Source organism: Sceloporus occidentalis, unplaced genomic scaffold (assembly GCF_023333645.1).
Source record: "Sceloporus occidentalis isolate IW3139 unplaced genomic scaffold, rSceOcc1.0.p SCAF_179, whole genome shotgun sequence".
Taxonomy (NCBI): Eukaryota; Metazoa; Chordata; class Lepidosauria; order Squamata; family Phrynosomatidae; genus Sceloporus; species Sceloporus occidentalis.
In genome coordinates, this window is record NW_028317159.1 from 72,655 (window position 1) to 83,654 (window position 11,000).

Sequence of the window (11,000 nt, forward strand, 5' to 3'; positions counted from 1 at the left end):
ATGATCAGCAAATTAAAAAAAATACAACTGAGCTAGCAGCAAGTTTGCTTAGAAAAACAGAATCCATGCTAAGATGCCTTAAGCAATATTACTACAGAAAAGGAAATAAAGCCGATTCCCTTCTGGCTGAGAAGCTTAGAGTGAAATCTTCTCAAATTAGACCGCAGTATATATTCTCGATTCCAATTAACAGATCTGGCTAAAATGGTGGATCAGTTTGCAGAGTATTACGATATATGCAGTAATACAACTTGAAAGAGTATCCAGGGAAAATTTACCCTAAAGTTGAAGCAATTGATACATTTCTAGGTTCCTTTTCCTTACCCCTATCGATGAGAGAAATATTGAAAGCCCCACTGGAACCTAATGGAATCATTAAGGTTATTAAGCAATTGAAAATGCATTCTGGCCTCACACATTTATATGCTAAAACATTTTCAGAGCAACTGAATTGTTGAAGTTTTTCCCTGGTGTATTTCAACAGGGTACAGTACCAAAGAACAATTCAGGAGCTAATATAATACAGTGCTGTGGAAAAGTATTTTCCCCTTCCCAACTTCTATTTTTGCTTATTTGCCACATTAAAATGTTTCAGATTATCCAACTAATTTTAATCTAAGACAGCATGAGTAAACACACAATGCAGCTTTTAAACGATCATTTAAAGGTAAACAGTTAATCAAAACCTATATCATCCGTACGAAACAGCAATTGCCCCTAAACATAATAACTGGTTATGCCACCCTTGGTGGCAACAATTGTAATTACGATAAATGGCAACAAGTCTTTTACATTGCTGTGGAGGAATTTTGTCCCATTCTTCTTGGCAGAATATACTGGACTAGAATATCAGGACTTTGCCTGGGCCACTCCAAAAGCTTCATTTTGTTTCTTTTGAGCCAATCAATGAGTGTACTTGAGTAGTTCGAAACATTGGCATAACCCAACTGCGCGTGAGTTTTAGGTCTCAACCTGATGGCCGGACATTCCCCTTCAGGATTGACAGAGAGTAGAATTCATGGTTCCATCAATTATAGCAAGTCATCTGGGTCCTAAAGCAGCCCCAGAGCATCACACGACCACCACCATGCCTGTTGCTATGATGTTCTTATCGTGGAATGCTCTGTTAGCTTTAGACCAGATATAACGGCACCCATGTCTTCCAAAAAAGTTCCAGTTTTGACTCATCAATCCACAAAATATTATCCCAAAAGTCTCCAAGATGTGTTATGACACATGTGTGATGAGCCTTTGTGTTAGTTTTGGTCAGCAGTGAGTTTCCCTTTGCAACTTTCCCATGGATGCCATTTTTGCACAGTCTCTTATTGTGGAATTGTGAACACTGACAATGTACTTTCTAGAGGAGGTGTTAAAAATGTATAGCGATTATAACCCTATACAGTTGCCCTGATCCTAAGGTGAACCATGGTGGATTTTTCTAAAAACAATAGAAGAGGCAGGGATGTCCCCTCTTCCCCTTGCTAAACATTTTGGCTCTGGAGCCCTTGGAAATAGTAATTAGATCTGATCCTAGAATATCAGGATATAGCATGCCATGGGAAAACAAAATTACCCTAGGGTAATGCAGATTAATATGCAGATGACATTCTGGCAGTTATCACAAACCTGCAATCATCTTTACCGATACTGATGCAGTGGTTTCAGCAATATGGAAAGTTTTCATATCACAAACGCAACATCACAAACACTCTGATGCTCTATATATGTTATCTTATGCAGATAATAATAAAACCCACTGGTTGGAAATGAGGAAAGATCATATCACATATCTGGGGATTAAGCTTGCACATTCAACACAGTTGTTCTATACGTGGAATATACGTGGAATTACCCCAAGGTATTAAATCAGAAATCTACCCCTGCAGGAAGTATGGCTCTCCTAAAACTTTTATGATTGTAAAGGGCTGATAAGTACCTGATGCACTCTTTATCATAAGATATTTTTTATTTTGTTTTCCTATTATCTCTGAAATGAATAAAACATTTTCAAGTGAAAAAGCAGTGAGACCAGAGGCTTAATTTAATAGACAATCTAAACCTCAATTGTTGTTAACATTGGTTGAATTATCCTCAAGTATGACTTGTGTAGATTCCAGACTTCGGCTGCTATAATGAAAGCTACGTTGAATTCAATAGGAAACAACTATGCGATTTATTGGGGTGTGTATTAGGGCAACTTAAATGGAAACGTTTTTAAACATACATTCCAGGTTATTAAGTACATATAGAATCTACAAGACATGTCTAATCAAATTTAATGCACCATGAAAAAGAAGTATACCACAAAGTAACTAATTTAATGGCAACATATACATGTATTATTTAAAAAAATCCACCATGCTGCTACTGCTACACTAAGTTATTTGCAACTGAATTTGGAGTTGTCCACATTCATTGTCACTTCCATAGGAATACCTTCTCATCCGACAAATATTTTTTCACTTTCATCTCATTATTAGATACATAAATCAAAATAAACATCAGCAGACATAAGTATTCCCACAACTGGCTTTGCTACTGTGCCTGTAATGAGCTTCTGCTGTGGCAACAGCTTGCATCAATGTCAATTAGAAGCTTTTTTGTTTTTGAGAGATGCAGTGCTTAGGATGTAAACGACAGGGCATGCTTTACTTTGTGATTTTAGTTTGTGATCTTCATCTTCTGCAGATGAAAAAGTCAAGACAGTTCTTAGATGGGTCATTGTGAAATGACATGTTTTATGTTATATGCTATACTAGGGTGACCCAAATTTACTCTTTAATCAAGGACAGATATGAAAAATATAAAATAGAGAGCTACATTAATACAACAGCCTTGCATGGTGCATTTTGCGTATGTGAAATACTCAATTATCCTGAATATTCATCAGGTTAAAAACCACCTTGGTTTTATGGTTTTTTTTTTGTTTGGTTTGCCAAGAAAACCACAATTCATGATTGTACAAAACATAATTTGACAACTAGAACTTTTGAACATAGAAATGACATTAAATTGTTGCTTAAACTATTTAGTAAAACAATAAAATAATTCTAAGCACTTGCTCTTAGAACAGATTGCTATTTCTTTCACCCGAGGGTAGAGGCTTACTCCAATATGTCAGCAGGAATCATATTGAATTTTCTGTGTAGAACATATTACAAACGAAAGCATTTTATTTTTCTGCATTTAACATCACCATTATTTTAGGACATGACAGTAAATGCTGAAAGCATAGTTGCCAGCAGTCCTGAACTGCACACTGCTTATGCACAGAAAAATGTGAGGCCACTTTTCCTGTAATGAGCTTCTGCTGTGGCACTACTATCAAGTGATGTCACACCACCAACCTATACTTCCCAATATTTCAAAAGCCAGAGACCCTTTTGTCCTAGACAGTGTGGTTAGAGGCACGGTTAAAGAGCAGGTTTTACAGAACATTTTAAGTGCATTTGTGACCTATCAGGGTTGGAGAACACCCAAACTTCTAGAAAAGAGTGACAATGGAGGAAGGAGAGACAAGGAATTGGGTCCTAAAGAAGGACTGATCCTCCTATAGAAGGACACTTGGGAGGTATGCCACCAACACAATGTAGCTGTGTCACAAGAGGTTTTACTAGATTCATTTCTAACTATGGCTGAAAGCTGTCACTTTGATTGTTTACACTCACAGTGTTTACCGAACTACCGTCCTCTGTCTGTTGAGAGTGGAGAACCGAGAAACGTTGTCTAGAGAACAGAGTCACACAAACATAGTCAGAGCAACTAAGGATGTGACAAAGACAATGACACACAGGAAAAGAAGTCCAGAGAGAAAAACAGGAATACACAAAAGAACAACATGTAGAGTAACACAAAATATAGAGAAATATAGAGGGATGATTATTCACCTAAAATGAAAGTGCAAGGTTTCAGCTTATTGACCTCACTATGCATTACATTAGTGACTAAATGAAAAAAACATACAGTCCCTGCATGCCGGCAGCTGATCCATTGTTAACTAATCTTGTCAGAATGATGTGGTATCATTGTCTTTGGTTTATTAGACATCACAGAGGCTCCATAACTGTATTCTTGCATACCCATTTAAACACCCAGTAAGGTACAGAAAAGCCGACTGGGCCCCACAGCCCCCCCATGGAAACATCTGTTTTTGAGATTGTTCTAAGTAAGATATGAGTGAAGACCGCCAGCATGTATTGGCACGTGATTGGCTTCCGGCTTGCCAACTATGAACCCCATATGTGGTCGCCACTCAAAGGGTTCAAGGGACAGCAGTGCTTTATGCCAAATACTAATAATGTGGACTCACACAAACTCCTGAAACTGTACTGTTGGAGTGAAGCAAAGCTGCTTTTCTTGGAACTTGTAAAGTACAAAATTATTTAGATTCTGCATTATCTGTATTACAATTTGTCTGTCTCAATCGTGACAACTCAGACTCGTAGTATCAAACATAGGAACATTCTATCGGTCACACCACTTTAACCCAAAATCTAACTTCATATATTGACCCAAACTACTTAAAACAATTCCAACATTGATCTGGGAGGTTCTTCAGGTGAAGGGTACCTTCAGACTTCTTTCAAGCAACCAACATTAAAAGCTACCTTTCCAAAACTGTAGCTGCAACTTTTGAGACTTTGTGGGGTTGGACTTTTTTATTTGTTTTGAACACTGGCAGATGAAAGGTCCTTTTAAAAAAATGTCACAAGTAAGCCTTCTATTATTCTGTGAATGCTCTTGAGAATTGAATATACATTTTGAGGTTCTGTTATATTGTTAAATTGGTTTTTTTGGTATTCACTTAAAAAGGAGGAGCACATACATTGATTTTTGCTGTTTCTCTATAAATTAATCTTTTTTTTCAATTTCAAACATTAACAAGCAGTGTGTTTTTTAATGTGGAAAAACCTTTAATTTACTTCTCCTCTTGCAGAATCCCTTTTAACTTGTAATAAGACAAGAATAGACTTTGGCTGAAATAACGCGGAAGCTCATTTTCAGAAATATTGCTCACTTTAGCTCACCGAAAAAACCACATCCCTACAGTTATTATACTTTGGAGCAGACATAAGGCTGTATTCAATATTTAACAAGGCCAATTAAAAATAGATTGTAAGGTTTTAATACACAGATATATTACCATTTCATTATTAATGTCTCAATTCAAAAACAGCATATTTTTCATATTTAACTTCTAGTATTCACTTCTTGCTATAAAAAGGACTCTCTTTGGGGGAAACTGCAATCAGATTTCCTGACACTTTAATTCTAATTTCATTTAAATTGCAAATTTCATTTTCAGTGTAGCCTGACCATTAACATCTGCTCGTCCAGAAAATACAAGGAACAAAATGTCCTGCGCTGCAACATTGACTGCTTTGGCTGAGAAAGAGTTAACCCCTTTAGCCAAGTACCATTTTATAATTATAATTGCCTATTCATTATTCAGAAATAAGTGACAACGGGTTTTTTGCCAGTGATGGCATGAAATTACACTGATCTCTACACCGGGAAGGGCTGGTGTGGATGGGTTGGGTACCAGGGTCAGGCTGGCGATGACAAGGTAACTCTGGCATTTTAAGGTCAGTTGCTGCCCGATGACGTAAGTGCGACTGATGGCTGGGTATACATGGCCACACACTATGTTTTTATGCTCAAGTTATGTATAACAAGGAATATCCAGCTGCTGGCCCACTGGGCATTTCCTGGGTGAGCCAGATGGCCAGTATGAGCCTGTTGGGAAGTAATAAGGGAAACTGGGTTTATCTCATGTGAAGAGTGCAGACATTTCCTGCTCAGAAACTATTTTCTTATGGACAACCATAACATTTTCTTCTATTCATTCTCTCATCTTCCCCTTTTCTTCTATTGCCCCCACTTAGCCTTTCTCATTTCTCTCCTTTCCTTGTTTTCTTTCTCTTCTGACCTATCCTTTCTCTTGTATATCCCCATTTTTATCCCCCTCTATTTACCTCTTGTCTCTTCTCTTCCAATTAATACTTAGGAACTGTAACCCTAAACGGGGACAGGCAGGAATTCTAGTCAGGGACCAGCCAAAGTTAAATAAATACAACCTAGTCTCAGAAATGGAGTTTGCAGGGACACTAGACTCTGAGAGAGCCAGGTGTTTATAGGAATAATATAACATAACACATAATATATTTCATTAGTCTTAATGAGATATGGAGATATTGACAACAAGTGTAGCAAATGTGCTGGAGGTTGATGCAGATAATACAATGTCCACAAACCACTGGGTCCTGGGTTTAAAAGGTGGCAACCATATTGGAATGGACGGTACTCTGCTGGGTTCATTGATGATCCCATCTGCAAAGAGGGGACACTTTGGAGACATCTGAAGGGGGGGGCAGCACTTTCTGTCTGGGGGGTACTAACATAATAGCATACACACCTGCACAAACACTTATACATACAATAATACTCATACACACTGTAACACACACACATATGCTCTCACTCTTACAATTATACACTCGTTCTCACACTTACTAAAACATACTTAAACCATCACACGTCACTCTTTAAAACCTGACTCTCGTACCTTGTCTGGAGCTCTTTCTTAAGGCTGCTTGGACACAGTACAGTACTTCTAAATATGTATGAGCTTTAAAGGGCCATCTTTTGATCCACTGGATCTCTGTGTATCTTATTTGTAAGGGAATTACATAATGGCTCCTAGAAACAAGCATTACAAATCTGTTATCCCACCTGTAAAGCAATTTGTAGCATTACTTCAGAAAAATAAGTCTAAAAGGGTTAATTGGGACTCAAAGGGCAACTGTAGGCTGAACACTGTAATCAAAAAAGCCTCTAACCCAATTATCAGTCCCTGCTTTATATCACCAATTATTAAGGTGTAATTGCTAACTTTGGGTCTCATCTCTCGCTGCAGTGAAAGGCTCCAATTAGTAATTTTGTTAAGTGCTAGTTTATCTGTTATACAATGAATAGAAAATGTTCTGTCTTCAAGCCTTTATCCCTTTCTCCTTTTCAATGATAAAGACATTTATTTTTCACAATCTCTTTTCCTATGTAATAATCTCCCGATTGAAATTTTCCTTTGTATGTGAGTTTTTTTGTTTTGTTCACAGTTGTTAATATTTTCTCTGCTAAGCAAAATACAGCAGAGGCATTTCAATTACCTTTATAGTCGCTACAATCGCCTATTAAATGAAATATCACTGTACTCCGTAATATAATTAATAGCTATTTTTAAGTAGCAACTCATTTGAGCACACCAAAACTACAGTTATGGCTGAGCTCACTAATGTTTACAGTCTAACCAAAATAAAAGATTGATTGGTACCAAGAATTTACATGACTTTATGCGATTCTGTGAATTTTATCTGCTTTTTTGATTGCATTCTTTAGTTGCGGTCGATGCGGTTAGGGGAGCTCCCACCATCCTTTACCATATTGTTCTTAATAAATCATTAATTATGTAAGTCATTCATATTTAAATGGGGGCTCCTATGGGTTCTCTTTTTGGTATAGCTATGTAATCAATAGATTATCTGCTGCTGTGTGTTTTTCTCGCTAGTGCTAGTTGAAGCAGTGTGTTTCTTGCACTTGCACAAGAACTCTCCTACACAGATCAACCAGGGCAGTGACATCCTCCGATGATGTCAGATGCACCTTTTTGGCAATGTGTGGCTTCCATATGGGACAAGGCCACATATTGCCAACAATAAGGCGGCAATTTGCAATCTCTTCTGCAACACACATTTTCCACATGGGACGTAGATGCCCCAACTTGGAAAGGATCACCTGCTCACCCATCCCCCCCTATGCTGAATTCACATACATCTTACTCTAGGGAACACCAAGATTTTCAAGCCTTGCACCGGAATGTTTATAGAGTGTTATTTAGCATATTCATGGATACAGAAACCAGCGTCTGGTCTGGGAAAATGGTCCAAAATTCTTTAAACACGGCTGGTTCACATTGGACTGGCTCACTTGCGGAAGCACGATGTGGTCATGTAATGCAATGTTACATGGCCCCACGGTAATAGAGCTGCGGCTTGTTCTCCGGATAAGATAAGGCTGTGGAGTTGTGACAAAGTGGAGGTGTGATAGAGTGTGTGTATGTAAGTATGTATGAGTTACACTGTGTATGAGTGTGTGTTTTAAAGTAAGTGTGTAAATATGTGTTACTAGTATGTATGTTACCCGGGGGGAACAAGGGGCCACTTGGCTTTACCTGCCACACAGGCATGAGGTGCCAGCCCTCCCCTGCCATCTATCGACAATATTACTTTTCTTACATATCTATATTTCTTGTTCTTTTTCTTAAACCCACTACGATAAATGTAGTATTTCAGTTACTTGAAACTTTTTTTATTCCAAAACTTTAAGAAAAACGAATAATTTATAAATGAAAAACTCTGGTCTTGCAGGGAAGCCATCGTTGATAGCAAATTCTGCCAAATGTCTTCATTCCCTACTGATATTTTGTCTATTGTGCTATAGTGCTTTTAGTTTGCCCCAGCGCTTATCTGTAATACAGACACAGATTACTCCTTCAACACACAACATAAGGAGAAACGGGCAAGCTTTGTGCATTTGCCATATTCTAGAATAAGAAGGTTCATTTCCATATATACTGAGAAATGTATCTCCTTTGCTGTGTTTAATAGCCTGTCTAGACATTTTATTGCTTTTTATTGCAGAACATTTCTCTCCTCCCAAATCCGAGACTCCATTGCAGGTTTAATCACGTTTCCAGCTATTTCCATGCTAGTTAACTAGTCTGTACTCAATACAGGGGAGATATCATCATTTTTTTTTGTTAAGGTGTAAGAGAGAGAGAAGGTAGATGTCGGGATGTGGAAAGGGACAGTAAGAATCATACTACATACACGCCGCCTGCTAAAAGCAGCTTTGTCAAAATGGTTTAAAAAAAAAAAAAAAAGGTTCAATACACTGGTTCTCCCTTAAAAATGGGTCTTCACCGCACAGCCAACAAATACTATGTAAAAGCACTATTTAAAGTATAAACTTCACTACTGTAGTGTGGTGGTAAAGTTAGTTGTGTGAGTCATCCTCAATCGGCTGAATAGACATTTGGATCAACTTTGTTTCCCCCTGAAGAGCTAGGTTGGTTTTGTCAAGATGAAGCCCCTTTCAACTAGTTCTCTATTTCTAGCACCACTTCTCTGGGTTCAGTTCTGTGTCCTTTATTTGCCTTTTTGCCCAGTTATCACAATACTTACATTTTCTATCCTGCTTTTCACCTTTCTGTCTTGAATTGTTTTTACTGGATATCTGGCAGCAGCTTGAATGTAGTTCCTACTGACAACTCCCTGTTCGTTACCTCCCTCACTGGCAATGGTACCACCAAATACTATACTGTAAATACTATACCTGTGTGCTGTGCATCCTCCTTTATGCTTCATGCACACTCCTTTATACTTCTCCCCACTGCATCTCAAAGGCACGGACTGCATTCACTGTGCCGAGGCACCGCCAGATCTCTAGATCATACGCTTATTGTCTCATGTGTACACTTTCTGAAATGGTCCCCTATTTACCCACCTCTCACCCTTAAAATCTGTGCTGTATACACCTGCCAGATTTCCTTCATCCTGATCAATTTCTAACCACCCTGGCATTGGCTGCATAAATCCACAATTGCATTTTGCCTACCCAAACGATCTACCTGAGTCTCTGCACTTTTAAGAGTCCCATACAGCGATTCTACATCTAGCCGATATATCTACAGCAGTCTAACCTCTATGGGTACTTGGCTTATGCTAGGCTAGTGTTTGCATGCCCAGCTTCAGTGTGTTTAGAGAAACACACTGGCTGAAAACCACAGCCAGAAACATATCATGGATGTCATTTGGCCCAAAGTGATTTGGCACCTCAGGACCTTGAGAAAGTGTCGCTACTATTCATTCAACTATTCTTCCTTTCAGTGCCACTCATTGGAAATAATACTTTTAATGGATAATCTGGCCATGTAAAATAGAATACTCAGTGGTGTACCTATAGGAGTCCAAAAGTCATGTTGGAACTCTACGGCTACTGCAACCGCTGTTCTTGGTGGTCTAGTGGCGTGTGCCCCTGCTGGCATTTTTCACTCCTACTGGTCTCCAGAAGTCCACCCATTGAGACACAGGTTTAAGGTATAAAATGCAACACTCCTAGATATGCCAATTAGTGATGAGGGGTAAGACAAAATGTTATAGGGCACTGCTCCCCTGCCTGCTCCATATTTTTTGCAATAAATAAATGTGAGCTTCAGTTTCCACTTCCCATAAAATCTTTATTACTGCATGATTTCTTATATTGCTTGTCTATACAAAGTCTATTCTATTTTTCAGACAAGAAGGTGAGGAAGTATCCACCCCTTGATCACTTCTCCTACATGTGAGGAGGTTACATGAGTGGCCCGATTTTATAGAGCTTGGTCCAGTTTTTAACAATCTTATTTAATATCGGTATCAAACTTTCATCTTTTCTGCAATAGGGTTATTTTTCCAAGTCTGTTAATTTTCAGTATGAAGGATTCTTTTTATCTCTTCTAACATAAGTGTTTTATCCACAGACAGTCTGATAAACATTTCTTAATTACCATTGTGTCCCGTGACAATGTCTCCTGTCGCAAGTGCCTCCGTTGCGAACACATTGCAGTCTTAAAAAATACATAAATATATTACTTCCGCCACATTAAAAAAAATTAACAGGCATGTCTAGCAGCAATCAGCATGACATTGTCCCACAATATCTGCCCTTGTGCTTTTTGAAAATGAGCTGCTGTAGACCCCTCTTATCACTGGAAGAGTCAAAGTCATTAGAAGATGTGGAGGTCTTGGCAGCTCAGAAAAATAGTTTAGGTTGTTTTGTGGGTGTGTAATTTATGCGTAATATTGCTTTATGCTGCAGCATAAAACCCATGGCTCAGAGCCAGGAACTTTTGGTGGGAAGTAAAAATCTAGGTGCATAATCTCTCCATGCTGCAGTCGTTCTGA